Below are 13,043 nucleotides of genomic sequence, written 5' to 3'. Positions count from 1 at the left end.
CTTTCATCACCAGATGGAGGGCAAAAGTGGCCGTGATGACAAATAGACCTCCGGAGAAAGATCAAGTCTGCATGGTTGTAAGAAATCTACATGGGAAGATCTTACAGAAAATGATAGTTCTTCCTCTCTTCAACTTCAAAGGCCTTCATGAGATTAGGGTTCAAATTGAGGATGTCATCAAATAGGGGATCATTTTAGAAGGAAATGATCCCGTGAGAAAGCCATTCATTTGCAGTTCCAATGCTGCTCCTAGTAGTAGCCCAATTGCCATAACCAAACCCACATAAATCAATACAGTCGTCACCACCACTTCCAAAACTGCCTATCCCTTCGCCAATGCTGGCCCACAAACAACCAACTCAACCCGAGCCCCAATTAGAACCTTCACCCCTCTCCACATATCCCTAACTTGTGCCATGAAAGTCTTGATAGAAAAGGGGTACCTTAAACCCCTTGACCCTCGACCTATTTCTGATCCTTTACCAGCTAGACATGATCCTGCTAAATATTGCGCCTTTCATCAACAACACGGTCATGAGACTGATCATTGATATCACCCTTCATCATGAGATTTAAGATCTCATTGACAACAAAATCATAGCTCCACCATAACCACAACAACAAAAGCCCAATGTCACCACCAACCTGTTACCACCCTACAACAGGCTACCACCCCATCCTAGTCTCAACCCCATCCACACATTACCACCCACCTTTAACCCTAGCATATATATCACATTTTCCCATCTACTTAGACCTGAGGTGCTTATTCCAAATAGCACTGATTTGTGTATGATAGATGCACCTCAATCCCAGCCAAAACCCCAAAACCCTGTGGTAGCAGTATATAACACCCCGAATAATGCCATTTATGATAATTAAAATTAATCACCTTCAAATGCCTTAAATCAAAATTAAGCCTATGTGATTATATAGAATAATTAAATTAATGCTTGGAAAAGAATATAATTAAAGAGTTGGGAACACATGAATTTCTTTGTCAAAATAATCATTAAAATCAATTTTAAAAAAATAGATTTAATTGAATTTGATTACCTTATACTATTTAAGACACCTCATCAGAAAATCGATTAGAATTAACGAAATTAAATAATTAATTACACTGAATCAAGATTAATGAGTTAATGGAAGGAATTATATTAATAGAAATTTTGTTTGAATAAAAAATTGAATGATTATCTAATTCAGAAACCGTAAGTGGGGAGTTTAATAAGTCTGGTCCAATGTGTAAAGCTTTTGGGAACTTAATTAAAATTAAGGAGGAGTAATGGACCTTAAGATTGATAAATTAATTGAGATTAATTAAATTAATTATGATCAAGAATTAATTCTAATTGACTAGAGCTGCAAGTGATTAATTAATTAGAATTTATATTTTATTTACAATATGTGTATTAGGGGACTTCTTTTATTTTGAATCAGAAATTGAAAGTCAGAATGACTTAGAAATCTTTAAGTGACGAGCTTAATCAACTTAAATGAATGTTTAGAGCATTATGAGAGTTTAATTAAAAATTCAATTCATATTGATGTAAATTAAAAATAATTGATTAAGTTTAAATTGAGATTAGATTAAATAATTGGATTAAAAGTTTTAATCATAAATCATTGAGTCAATTAAGTGAAGATAAATTACTTAATGCCATACTTAATTAGGAGTTAAACTAGTTGATTAATTAAGTCTAAGGAGAGTTTAACTAATCTAATATACAATTAATAATTAGCTAATTAAATCAAATAAATGTTGAGACCTCTAGAAGAATGAAGACTTAGAAGCTTTTATTTGTTTGTGCTGGAACATAAGGAGAAGTTAGAGAGAAAGAGAGGAACTCAAGGTTTTGAGGGAGAAGAGCTTAGGAAAGTGAAGATCTTGAAGGAGAACTCAAAAATTGAGCTTAAGGTATGTAATTTAACTAGAAATCTTGTAGATAATTCAACAATTTCTTGAATTCAAGAAGTAATTTAAAGATTAAACATATAATTTTCTAGGAATTGGGTTTGTTTGATCAATTAAACTAGGTTCGAGAACATGAGTTCTAACCCCTTAAATTTGTAAAGTTTGAGTTTAATTTTGATATTTATACAAGAATTGATCTATATAATTTACATGCAAGAAGATTATATAAAGGATTCATCCATGTAAGTGTGTATATAAATGAGTTTGAAACTTAAGCAATGGAATTCTTGAATTCATGGAAATTAGGAGTTTGATTTTGAAGTTAATAAAAGTTTTGATTTAATTGAGTTGAAATTGAACATGGTTCATGTATATTCTTCATATTTAATGAGGTTTTTGTACAAGTTTTGGACACCAAATTGGGTTTGGAAGGCTTACACTTGTTAAATTTTCAGACTACTCAAAATTACCCAGAATCGCACATGCGACTGTGAGCCCCGCACATGTGGAAGGCAAACCAAAATAGGGGCAAGGCTACTGCTTTTATCGCATGTGTGGCTAGGGGCTTGCACGTGCGGAAAACATGAGGAATATGGTTTAATTTCTTTTGATTTTTTTAACCTTCTGAATATGTTTTTGAACTCGTTTTGACCCTTCGAAAAATTAAAAGACATTTAGAAATCCATTGTAATTAATGTGAATAAGTAAGGAAAGTTTAAGTAAATGAATGTTTTGTTTTATCAAATTCATGTGATGTGTTATGTAGGTTGTTTGCCCGAGGGGACATTGCAAGATTAAACTCGCTGTGAGAAATAATTTTGTAAAGATACGTTCTAAGTATTTATTTTGAAACAATATGAAATGTTATGTTTTTCTAAAATTATGTTTCAATATGTGGACCCGAGGTCGTTCTGCTCTATCTATGATATAATTGGACATGAGGTCATTCCGAACAGCTGTTATATATGTTGGAAAAGAGGTCATCCATATGATTAGACCTGAGATTGTTCTGCATGATTGGACCTAAGGTCGTTCCATTTTATACTGGACTCGAGGTCGTTATGTTAAATTTGAATATGGATAAAGCTATTGAATGTTTTATTCCCGAAAGTTGTTGGATTATGTTAAGATGTTTATCTCACCCCTTCCCCTATATGTATATAGGTATTTAACAAGAGGTTCAAGTTTAGAGTTTTGCTTTCGCCAACCCTTGTGAAGCTTTTGGAATTGTCACCCGAGCCAAGGCCTATGATTGCCTCCTTTGAAAAACATTTGAGAAGTCAGAATTTGAAGATTTGTAAATGTAAATGTTATTGGATGTATATATATGTTATGTGTATCTAATAGTATAAGTATGTGGTTGTTATATCATTTATGCACTGCTCAATAAACGAAATTATTTTTGTTGCTTCTGTTTCAGGCCCCATTATATTAAACATTTTGTATTCTGTTTGAGGTCATAGGTAATCATGTGATTATTGGCCAGTTATGATCCATACCTCTAGGGGCGGCTTTGACTCATGACACAGTAGTAACACAGACTTCGGATATTCTGGGAAACATAGAGGGAAACCTAGATTACTTCCATTTCCTTGAGGGAGAAAATCTGGAAAATGATCAGCCTAAGGGTGGGGTTCATAATGAAGACGAAGTTCAAGTAGAGTCGGACAATTGCCATTCGATAATTGAAAGAGAATAATGGAAGGACAGTGATCTGAACTTTGCCTACATCGACGAAGGATGGGGCCAATGCCCCTAATGAGACTTGGTATACTAAGGAGGTTGATCACTTAACTAGAAGTGGGCATTACTTTAAGCCCCCACACTTAGATCAAGGCGAACCATCAAGAAAAGATGTTGAGAATGACAAAGAAAATGAGAAAGAAGCAGAGGTAGATCTTGTGTTCAAATAGTTGAAGAAGATTCAAGCCAACATCTCAATCTGGGGATTGCTCATGGCTTCTCGTGAACACCGCCAAGCAATGCTTTCGGCTTTGGATAAGGCCAAACTATCAATTGAGATAACACCAGATTAGCTGGTATCTTTAATCATGTCAGGAGACACAATTCTTGTGTTATCATTTACTAACAAAGAGATACCACCTGAGGGAGTTGATCACAATAAGCCTTAGTATGTGACTTTGGAATGTAGAAAGAAGTGGATCTCGGTAGTTCTGGTTGATACCAGTTCAACCATTAATGTTTGTCCAGTAAGGACTGCCTATGCGATTAGGTTGAAACTGGCTAACTTCACGCCAACAAGCCAAGTTGTCTGGGCATATGATAGTACTAGTAGGGATGCTATGGGGACTTTCAAAGTCCAGATATTGGTTGGTCTTTTTGAGCATGAAGTAGAATTCCATGTCATGGATGTCTTGGTAACTTTTAACCTATTGTTGGGCAGGCCTTGGTTGCATAAGATGAGAGCAGTTTCTTCAACCATATACTAGTTGGTGAAGTACCCACACAATGGAGGGATTGTCATAGTTTTTGGTAATTCTACGATCCATCCTCCTCCAGAAGTCGTAACGCCATTGCTGGAGATATAACATGGAGAGAAGGATGTTTTCCTCTTGGGTTTTACCTTGGTAGAAGCACAGCTAGTGCAGACAATCATGGCAGAAGAGGAGAGTAAATATACGAGTGCTCAATCAGTCTACATGATGAGCAAGCTAGGATACATCCCAAGATTTGGATTGGGAAGGAGCGGACGGCAAGGCATTACAGAGATAATAGAGATAATCCATAACCCGTATGTGTGAACCTACAATAGAAGACTAGGAGAGGAAAGGAAAGGAAATGAGAGAGAGAATCAACGCAAAGAAGGCTGGAAAAAAGTATGAGCTGGTTTGCAGGCCAATCCGTGGGACCTTTAACGGACGCTTTGTCCACCAAGGAGAAGACTTCCCTTTTTGTGGTTTTCCTGAGCCATGGATTGATCAAGTGGAGAAGAAGAGATACCTTGGGTTTGAGATCTTTTTTGGTCATCAGCTCTCCGATAGTGACAAGGAGTAGGTGGATTCTAGTATTGATTTTCGTCAAGATAGAGATAGTAGCTCGGAGGACAACACCGAAAAAGTCCTGGATTTGACACTAGCTGACTTTTTGATAGTTTTTGCTACTAGCGCTAAACCAGTGAACTTGGGGGATAACATGACTATTTCTGTGATCGAGGAATGGCCACCTGTTAATTACATTAGTTTGATTCTGGACAATGTGGATGGCATGCACTTGACTTGGCAATTTGAGAAGGGTTGTATTGTGAGTTCTGAGTCAGATGATGAGTCCGGGTCTGATTCCACCGAGTATGTAGAGTCAGAATCCGGCTCAAGTCAGTCTAGTGAGTCAGAGTCTGGCGCTTTTAGGAGTGTTAACCCAAATGCTATTGTCCTATCCAGGTCATCTTTTTCGTTTTCTTTTGAGTCCATTGAAACCGCTAAACCATAGTTTTTGAATGAAAATGCAGTAGTTTCCGCTTACTTCTCTGTGCCATTGGCTCATTGCATAGACTAAAATTTTCAAAATTTTGATGAAAACGAAGAGGAAGAAATTCTTCAAGCTTTGAAAATCTTGATTAATTGGAAGGAAGAGAGGCATGCTACGCCCTTGTGTAGACGTCCCCGAACGCCCCGGGAGGGTGAGGTCCCGTTCTGTTCGTTTTGTGGGTCTACTACAGTTTAGGACTCTCAGATTGTCACGATTCTTAATCTGAACCAAAGAGTCCAAATCTAGCAAATCGTTTTGAGAAACAGATTTTTGAAAAGAAGTGCCAAACATGGACTGCTTTGCCAGATACAGAGTCGCCACCTAAATATTTTTTATGGGGAATTTAGGAAACCCTGACTTGGTGCCAAAGGCCACGTGTCCGTCATCATCAAAGTTACCTCGGTTCGGGAGCTTGGGTATGATTGGGGAAGGTCAGCTATGAGCACCCCCTCTCGCCCGATCCGAAGATCGGCCTCTACTAACCGTGATATTCGTTTTTGAAAACGTTATGTGTTCTTATTCCATTTGTTAGCCTAGAATTACTATGTTATACGCACGGCAAACAAGTATAGACCAAATCTCCTAAATTGGAACAAAACATTTCATGCTTGTTTTGAAAATGGTTTGCTACTCGCAAGTAGGCTGAAATGCAGATTTTGCCACCCTCAAGTGGGCTTTAGAAAAGATGGTTTTGCCACTATCTAGTGGGCTTAAAACTCACAGTTTTAATGCATTATTCCAATTTAGGTAATTCAACCTCCATCCACAGGCATTCAAGCAGTTATATCACATAAGTAGCTAGCCTCATGGTAATCATGCTATTATGGTAACACTCACACGCATGCGGTATGCTAAAGCATAAAGAGCTCACCTAGTACTTCGTGCCAAAACAAGAACATCTTAGCAATCATGCATGATCCAAGTCCATGTTTAAATGCCTAATGCAACGCATACGAAATGTCACTAGAGTAGGCTCGGCTAGTCTATAAATGACATGTGAAAATGCACAAGTAGCACGTATTCAAGTTAGATTTGAAATACTTATGCAATTAGTATGATGCGCCGAGCCTGGTGCATGCAAGACTAATGAATGATGCACGCATGCATAGCATAAGGTATGCTAAAGTAAATATGTCCTAATACTAACCATTAAAGCAGGTAAGTAAAAGGGAGAAAGAAGTGGGGGTTGGAAGACATGCACACACGCACCCACACTTATTACAAATTCACTCTCGCTCGGAGGGACCAAAAGAATAATACAAATTAATTAACCTACAAGCTAATTAATTATTACAGGCCACCTAATTAATTAAGCAAATTTACTAAGCTTAAGAAAGAAGTAAAGGCCTCGGGAAGAGGATCCAATGCGCGCGTGCTCGGGTTTGCTCGGAAATCCACCGCCATGCACAAGTTTGCCTCTGCTTTGACTGTTCTGCTTCTCTGAAAATTTCACAACTCTCAAGGTTGCTTCTCTGAGTGTTGTGGGAAACTACCGACTGAGTGAGAACTCCACCGGCCATGGAAAATGGTCACCGGCCACAAAATTATGCTCTCGGCCAAACCTGTTTGGCCAGTCGGCACCCAACACTGCCGGCCGGCCAATTCTTCCTACTGGAACCTGTTTGACAGCAGCAGAGGGCAGGCAAGGCATGGCAATGTATTTCAAGCAAATGTATGCACCAACTACACTCCTTATCATGTTTATGACTCAAAAGAGGATGGGCCTCGATTCTCGGGCCACTAATCACGCATTTCCATGCATGATGGCCCAAGGGACCAAGTATGCATTTTGATTTCAAATGCAATGCACACACACAAACCAAGGCCCAATCCCTATCACTAGATCAAGGGACAAGGCATGCATGCTAGATGGCATGTAACCTAGGCATGCAAACTAGTATGCTATATGAACATGGGGGAAGCATGCAACAAAATGCAATATAGCTAAGCATGTGTCAACAATGCAAGTAATGAGCATGCAAACATTATACAACCGAAGCATGCAAGCATGTAGCAATGTGATCACATTTGAACAACATGCGAAAGGTGGACTTAGACCAATATGGACAAGCCTCGGCCATGTCTAAATAGGAAGCCAAAATGCTATGGAATGGAGGCAAATACACACACAAACAATGCAAGCAAAAATGGCCCAACGCTTAAGCATTAAAGAACATCTTTTAAGCACACTTAAAGAGGATAATCATGGACAAATGGCATGCACATCAAACTCTGAAAATCATGTTAAGATGATACCAAATCCAACTACCAATGCAAGCAAGGCATGCAACCAAGCCCAAGAACTTAAACTATGGTTAAATGACACATGAAGCAAATGACCAAAGTGGACCAAAACAGTCCCAAATCATGTTAAGGAAAGTCCTAAAAACCACCTAGATGGCATCTAAATGATCTACACATGGAGGCATGCACAAATGCTTAAACATGGAGCATACAACACCACCTCTTAGAGGCATCAAAGAGGCATCAAAGGCAAGGATACAAGCATGTTATAAGGACTGAAATAACATGATAAGTGGTTCCAGACCACTGAAACAATGCAAGTAATGCATGCTAGAGAGGCCAAAGCTTAAGGCATTCAAGAGGGATTGCATGGTAGCTATACAAAGCAAGATATGAATGACTCAAATGACCTAAAATAGTTCCTTAGCACATCAAAATATGCATATAAGCTTCACAAGGCTAAGCCTAAATCATGCTAGAACAAGGGTCTACACCTAAAGGATGTTAAGGCAAAAATGTGGCATTACAAGACATGTATGCAAGGCATGCAAGGTGTGTCCAAACCAACTAAAAACAGAGGCATATTATGACATAATAAGCACAAAAATCAGTTGAAGCATGGCCAACATACACTTAAACAAGATGCTCCCTCAAGAGGCAAAAATAGCCCTTTTCAAGGACAACAAGGAGAGGGGGTGGCCCTCTCCTTCTTAGGACCTCAACACACCATCCTCACCTCTGAAATCCCTCAAGATTTCAGTGGTGAGGAGGTCCAAACACAATGGTCCCAGAGCTCAACCGAAATGGCACAAAACAAAGGCCAAACAAGCCTTAAGAGGGGTCAAACAACCCCAAAGCTTAAAACACCCTTAACAAACTATTTAGAGCACTAAAAAAAAAGACTTTTCTATGTTATATACTAAGCTCAAAAATAGATGCAAGATAGGCTAAAAAGCTTTGCAAAAAAGGGGTAAAAAGGGACAAAAGTCTTACCCTTGTAGCACAGCCGCAAATCAGTAACTTTTGGACCAAAAAAGGGCTTCAAATCACCCTAAGAATCACCTCCAAGGATCTCAGCTCAATAAAGGGAGTAGAGAACTAGGTGTTTGTATGCAAAAGTGCAAAGAAAATGCACTTTTGAGCACAAACAAGCCCTAAACCTTAGAGAGAGAGGCAAAAAATGTAGAGAGAGAGATTTTTTTGCTCCAAGTTGTATATCTCTTCCTTCTCTTTTTCTCTTATGTGAGAGAGCTTGATTGATATAGATATGTATCAATCTGTAGCTCCTCAGAACACCCACGTCCAGGCATGGGCTGGGGTATGGCCTAGAATGACAGCTGCCAGCTGTCTACAGAAATATCTGTTGAAAATCACATTTGGCCGGCCGGCTATCAAACTGGTCAACCGGCAGTCAAACTGGCCGGCCGGCCATCACATTTGGCCGATTGAAAATCAAGGTGGCCGGTGGGCAGGAGACTTGGTCGGCAGGCTACCCCCTTCCCTCAGGAACACATCCACAAGCTCTTGGTGCAACCAAGCACAAAACAAAGAAGTTAAGAGATTCTAAGGCAAGGCGCGCAACCAAGACTTTTCGAAACTCAAAACAAACACAAGCATGGATAATCATCTCGTGTTCAAACGATGACGTCCAAGCCTTGAGGACGGTCAAAAATGGGGTGTCTACACCTTGTTGGATATGATTATTTCAGTCAATGTGGGTACTAAGAAGGATCCTCGCTTGGTCTAGATTGGTTCCACGTTGTCTTCAGGGGAACGGGAGTGATTAGTTTTTTTGTTAAAAGATTTCAAAGATATTCTTGCGTGGTCCTACGAAGACATGCCCGGAATTGATCCTGAGATTGTATAGCATGAGATCCCACTTGACCCCGAGGCCCATCCTATTAAACAAAAGCTTCGCAGAATCTGTCGAGACTGGGCATTGAAAATCAAGGAGGAAATCACCAAGCAGATAGATACAGGATTTTTGATAGTATCAGAGTATCCAACCTAGTTGGCCAACATTGTGCCGATTTCAAAAAAAAATGGAAGAATTAAAGTTTGTGTCAACTTTCGGGATTTGAACAAAGCCAGTCCAAAGGATGACTTTTCATAACCACATATTGGCGAGCTGGTAGACTTCATAACAAGGCATGCCTTGCTATCATTCATGGATGGTTTCTCTGGGTACAATCAAATTTTTATGGCTTTGGAGGACAGGGAAAAGGCTGCATTTACAACTCCATAGGCAACATACTGTTATAGAGTTATGTCGTTTAGGCTAAAGAATGCTAGAGCTACATATCAATGAGCTGCAACCACAATACTACATTACATGATCCACAATGAGGTTGAGGTATATGTGGATGACATGATCATCAAGTCCAAAGAGTGAGAGGGCACTAAAGAGGTTCTTCGAAAGAATAAGGGAGTACATACTAAGGCTGGATCCACAAAACTATACATTTGGGGTGACTGTGAGTAACATGATGGGATTTCTAATTACCGAATGAGGAATTGAAGTTGATCCATAAAAAATCAAAGCCATCTTAGGATTACCACCATAAAAGATTGAAAAGGAGGTGTGGGGCTTTTTGGGGAAAAGCTCAATTCATGAGGAGGTTTATTTCAAAGCCAACCTTGACTTGTGAACCATTGTTTGGTCTCTTGAAGAAAGAAAAGAAGTTCTGATGGGATGATTGATGTCAATTTGCATTCAAGCAAGTCAAGTAGTATCTGCAGAATCCACCTGTGTTATCACCGCCTGAGCCGTGGAAGCCGTTGATCTTTTACTTATTAGTGACCGAATCGATTATGGGGTGTATGCTTGTGCAAGAGTCGGATAAGAAAATGGAGAAGGCCATCTACTACTTGAGAAAAAAGATGCTGAAATACGAGACCCGCTACACTCACTTGGAAAAAGCTTGTCTAGCCTTCGTTTGGGCTATTAGGAAATTGAGGCACTATCTATTAGAATACTCAGTAATTCTGGTTTTGAGATTAGATCCTATCAAATATCTTTTTGAGAAACCAGGGCTTACCCAAAGGCTAGCTTTATGGTTGCTTTTGCTTTCTGAGTTTGACCTTAGATATGTCACTCGCAAATTATCAAAGGAGGGGCCGTATCAGAATTTTTGGCTGATCATTCAGTTGAAGGAGGAGAAGAAGATGCAGAGTACTCATTCCCAAATTAAGAAATTATGCAGGTGGAGAAAAGTACTTGAAAGTTGTACTTTGATGGTGCATTCAATCAATTTGGCTATGGGACAGGGGTGTTGCTTATAGCACCAGCTGATTCTCACATACCCATAGCTTTCAAACTCCGATTCAGAGTATCCAACAACCAAGCAGAGTATGAGGCATGCATCGCCGGATTGGAAGTAGCCCTAGAACTAGGGGCAATAAGTTTTAATGTGATCGAGGATTCAAATTTAGTCGTCTCTCAAGCCAATGGGGACTGGAAGGTCAAGGAAGAGAAGATGAAAGTTTACCACTGGACCTTGGATTCTAATCTCAAGGTTTGAAAGACTAACATTTACACACCTGGTGAGAGAGAATAACCAATTTGTTGATGCTTTGGTGACCTTGGCCTCGATGGTGGACATACCAATTGGGGTCAAGATGCGTCTAATCCTTATAGAGCACAGGTATACACCGGCATACGAGATGATAACCGTGATAGAAAAAGTGCAAGATGAAAATCCCTGGTACTTTGATATTTGGAACTTTCTAGAAAGTAACAGATACCCGCACGGGGCATATGCCAATGACAAAAGGGGGATACAACGTCTGGCCACTCATTTCATCATTTGTAGAGATAAGTTATATAAGAGGGGACATCTTGGGATACACAAGTTATGCATAGTAGAGGATGAGGAAAAACGTATTATGGAGGCCACCTATGGAGGAGAGTGTGGAGCCCACATAAACGTTATAATGTTGGCCAGAAAAATTCTTAGACAAGGATATTACTAGTTAACCATGGAAAGTGATTGTATCAACTTTGTTAGGCGATGCCACAGAAGTCAAATCCATGTTAATCGCATGAGTATCTGTAGACACCCTATTTTTTACCGCCCTTACGACTTGGACGTCATTACTTGCACACCTGATGATGAATGTGAATATGCTTGTTAAGTTCTCGAAGTCCCCAGCAGAATGCCACAGTTTTGAGCCTTCAAACCTCACACACCTCTTGCCTTGTTTTGGACCAAAACCCTAGCTTTTCAAGCCTGAAAAATGTTGAGGCCTGCCAGCCACCACTATTGGCTGCCGGCCACTGTTCTTGGCTACCGGCCACTTGTGTGGCCTGCCGGCCAGAATTAGTGGCCTACTGGCCACAAGTGTGTTTTGCAGATATTTTCTGCCAGTTGTGCCAGCTGTTGTCACAGATGCATGCATTTGCTTATGTGTGTATGTATTGATATTTCTGAGGGTGCTTGATGTTTGTCTATATACAGAGGGCCTCCTCTCTTGCTTTCAAGGTTAGAAAAATTTTGGAGCAAAATTATTTTCTCTCTCTTTCTAGTTATTGCACCTTTGCCTATACACTCTAAACCAAACCTTACCATCTTTGAGCTGAGGTACTTTTGAGCCTACTTTGAGCTCTTGAGGGTGTGTATGTATAGAATTGTTGCTTAGAAGTGTTCTCTTCTTCAAGAGGTATAAGCCTTTGCTTATTGTTTTGCTTTAATTGCTTTGTTTCCTACTGTTTTTCTACTATTTTTGTGCTGTATAAACTCTGTAATTTTGGACTGAAACTTGTGGTTTAAGGCCTTAAAGGGTGGAGGGTTGGTTTACCTTTCTTTCCACCTTGTTTCTCTAGCCTTTACCCTTGCGTTTCCCACCTTTAGACTATCTTTTTTTAAGCTTTTAAACACTGATTTTCAGAGCTTTTTTAGTAGCTAAAATATTGTTTTGAAGTCCAAAAATGGAGGGGGTAGCCTCCCCTCCTTGTGTCTTGCTTACTATCTTACATAACTTTATGTTTTAGCTTATTGTTCTACCTATTTTTGTCTTAATTCCAGCATGTTTTAGGACTTATTTAGCACTGTTTTAGGACTGTTTTTAAGTGTCCATTGCATTTGAGCCTTGTATTGCATGCTTGTGGTGTAATTGTTCTCATAGGTTTGGTGGTTTAGGCATTAGCCACCATCCTATTTGAGTTGATAGCATTTGTTTACGGCTTTCCATACTTGTATTCACCCCTAATCACTTTTGCAACCTCCCTCCTTTCTTGGCTTTTGCTTTGCTTTGAAAGTTGGTTCAAACTAGTTGCTTGTTTAAAGCATGAGATTGAGGTCTTGTGCTTAATGGTTTAATCCCTTTAGGGGTTCATTACCAACGGCATGACACTTCTTTCATGCCTAAAATAACTCTTGGTTTGATGCTTCTTTCC

Source organism: Camellia sinensis, chromosome 7 (assembly GCF_055761805.1).
Source record: "Camellia sinensis isolate YWXY chromosome 7, ASM5576180v1, whole genome shotgun sequence".
In the NCBI taxonomy this organism is placed as follows: domain Eukaryota; kingdom Viridiplantae; phylum Streptophyta; class Magnoliopsida; order Ericales; family Theaceae; genus Camellia; species Camellia sinensis.
Note: the sequence above shows the minus strand (reverse complement) of the source record.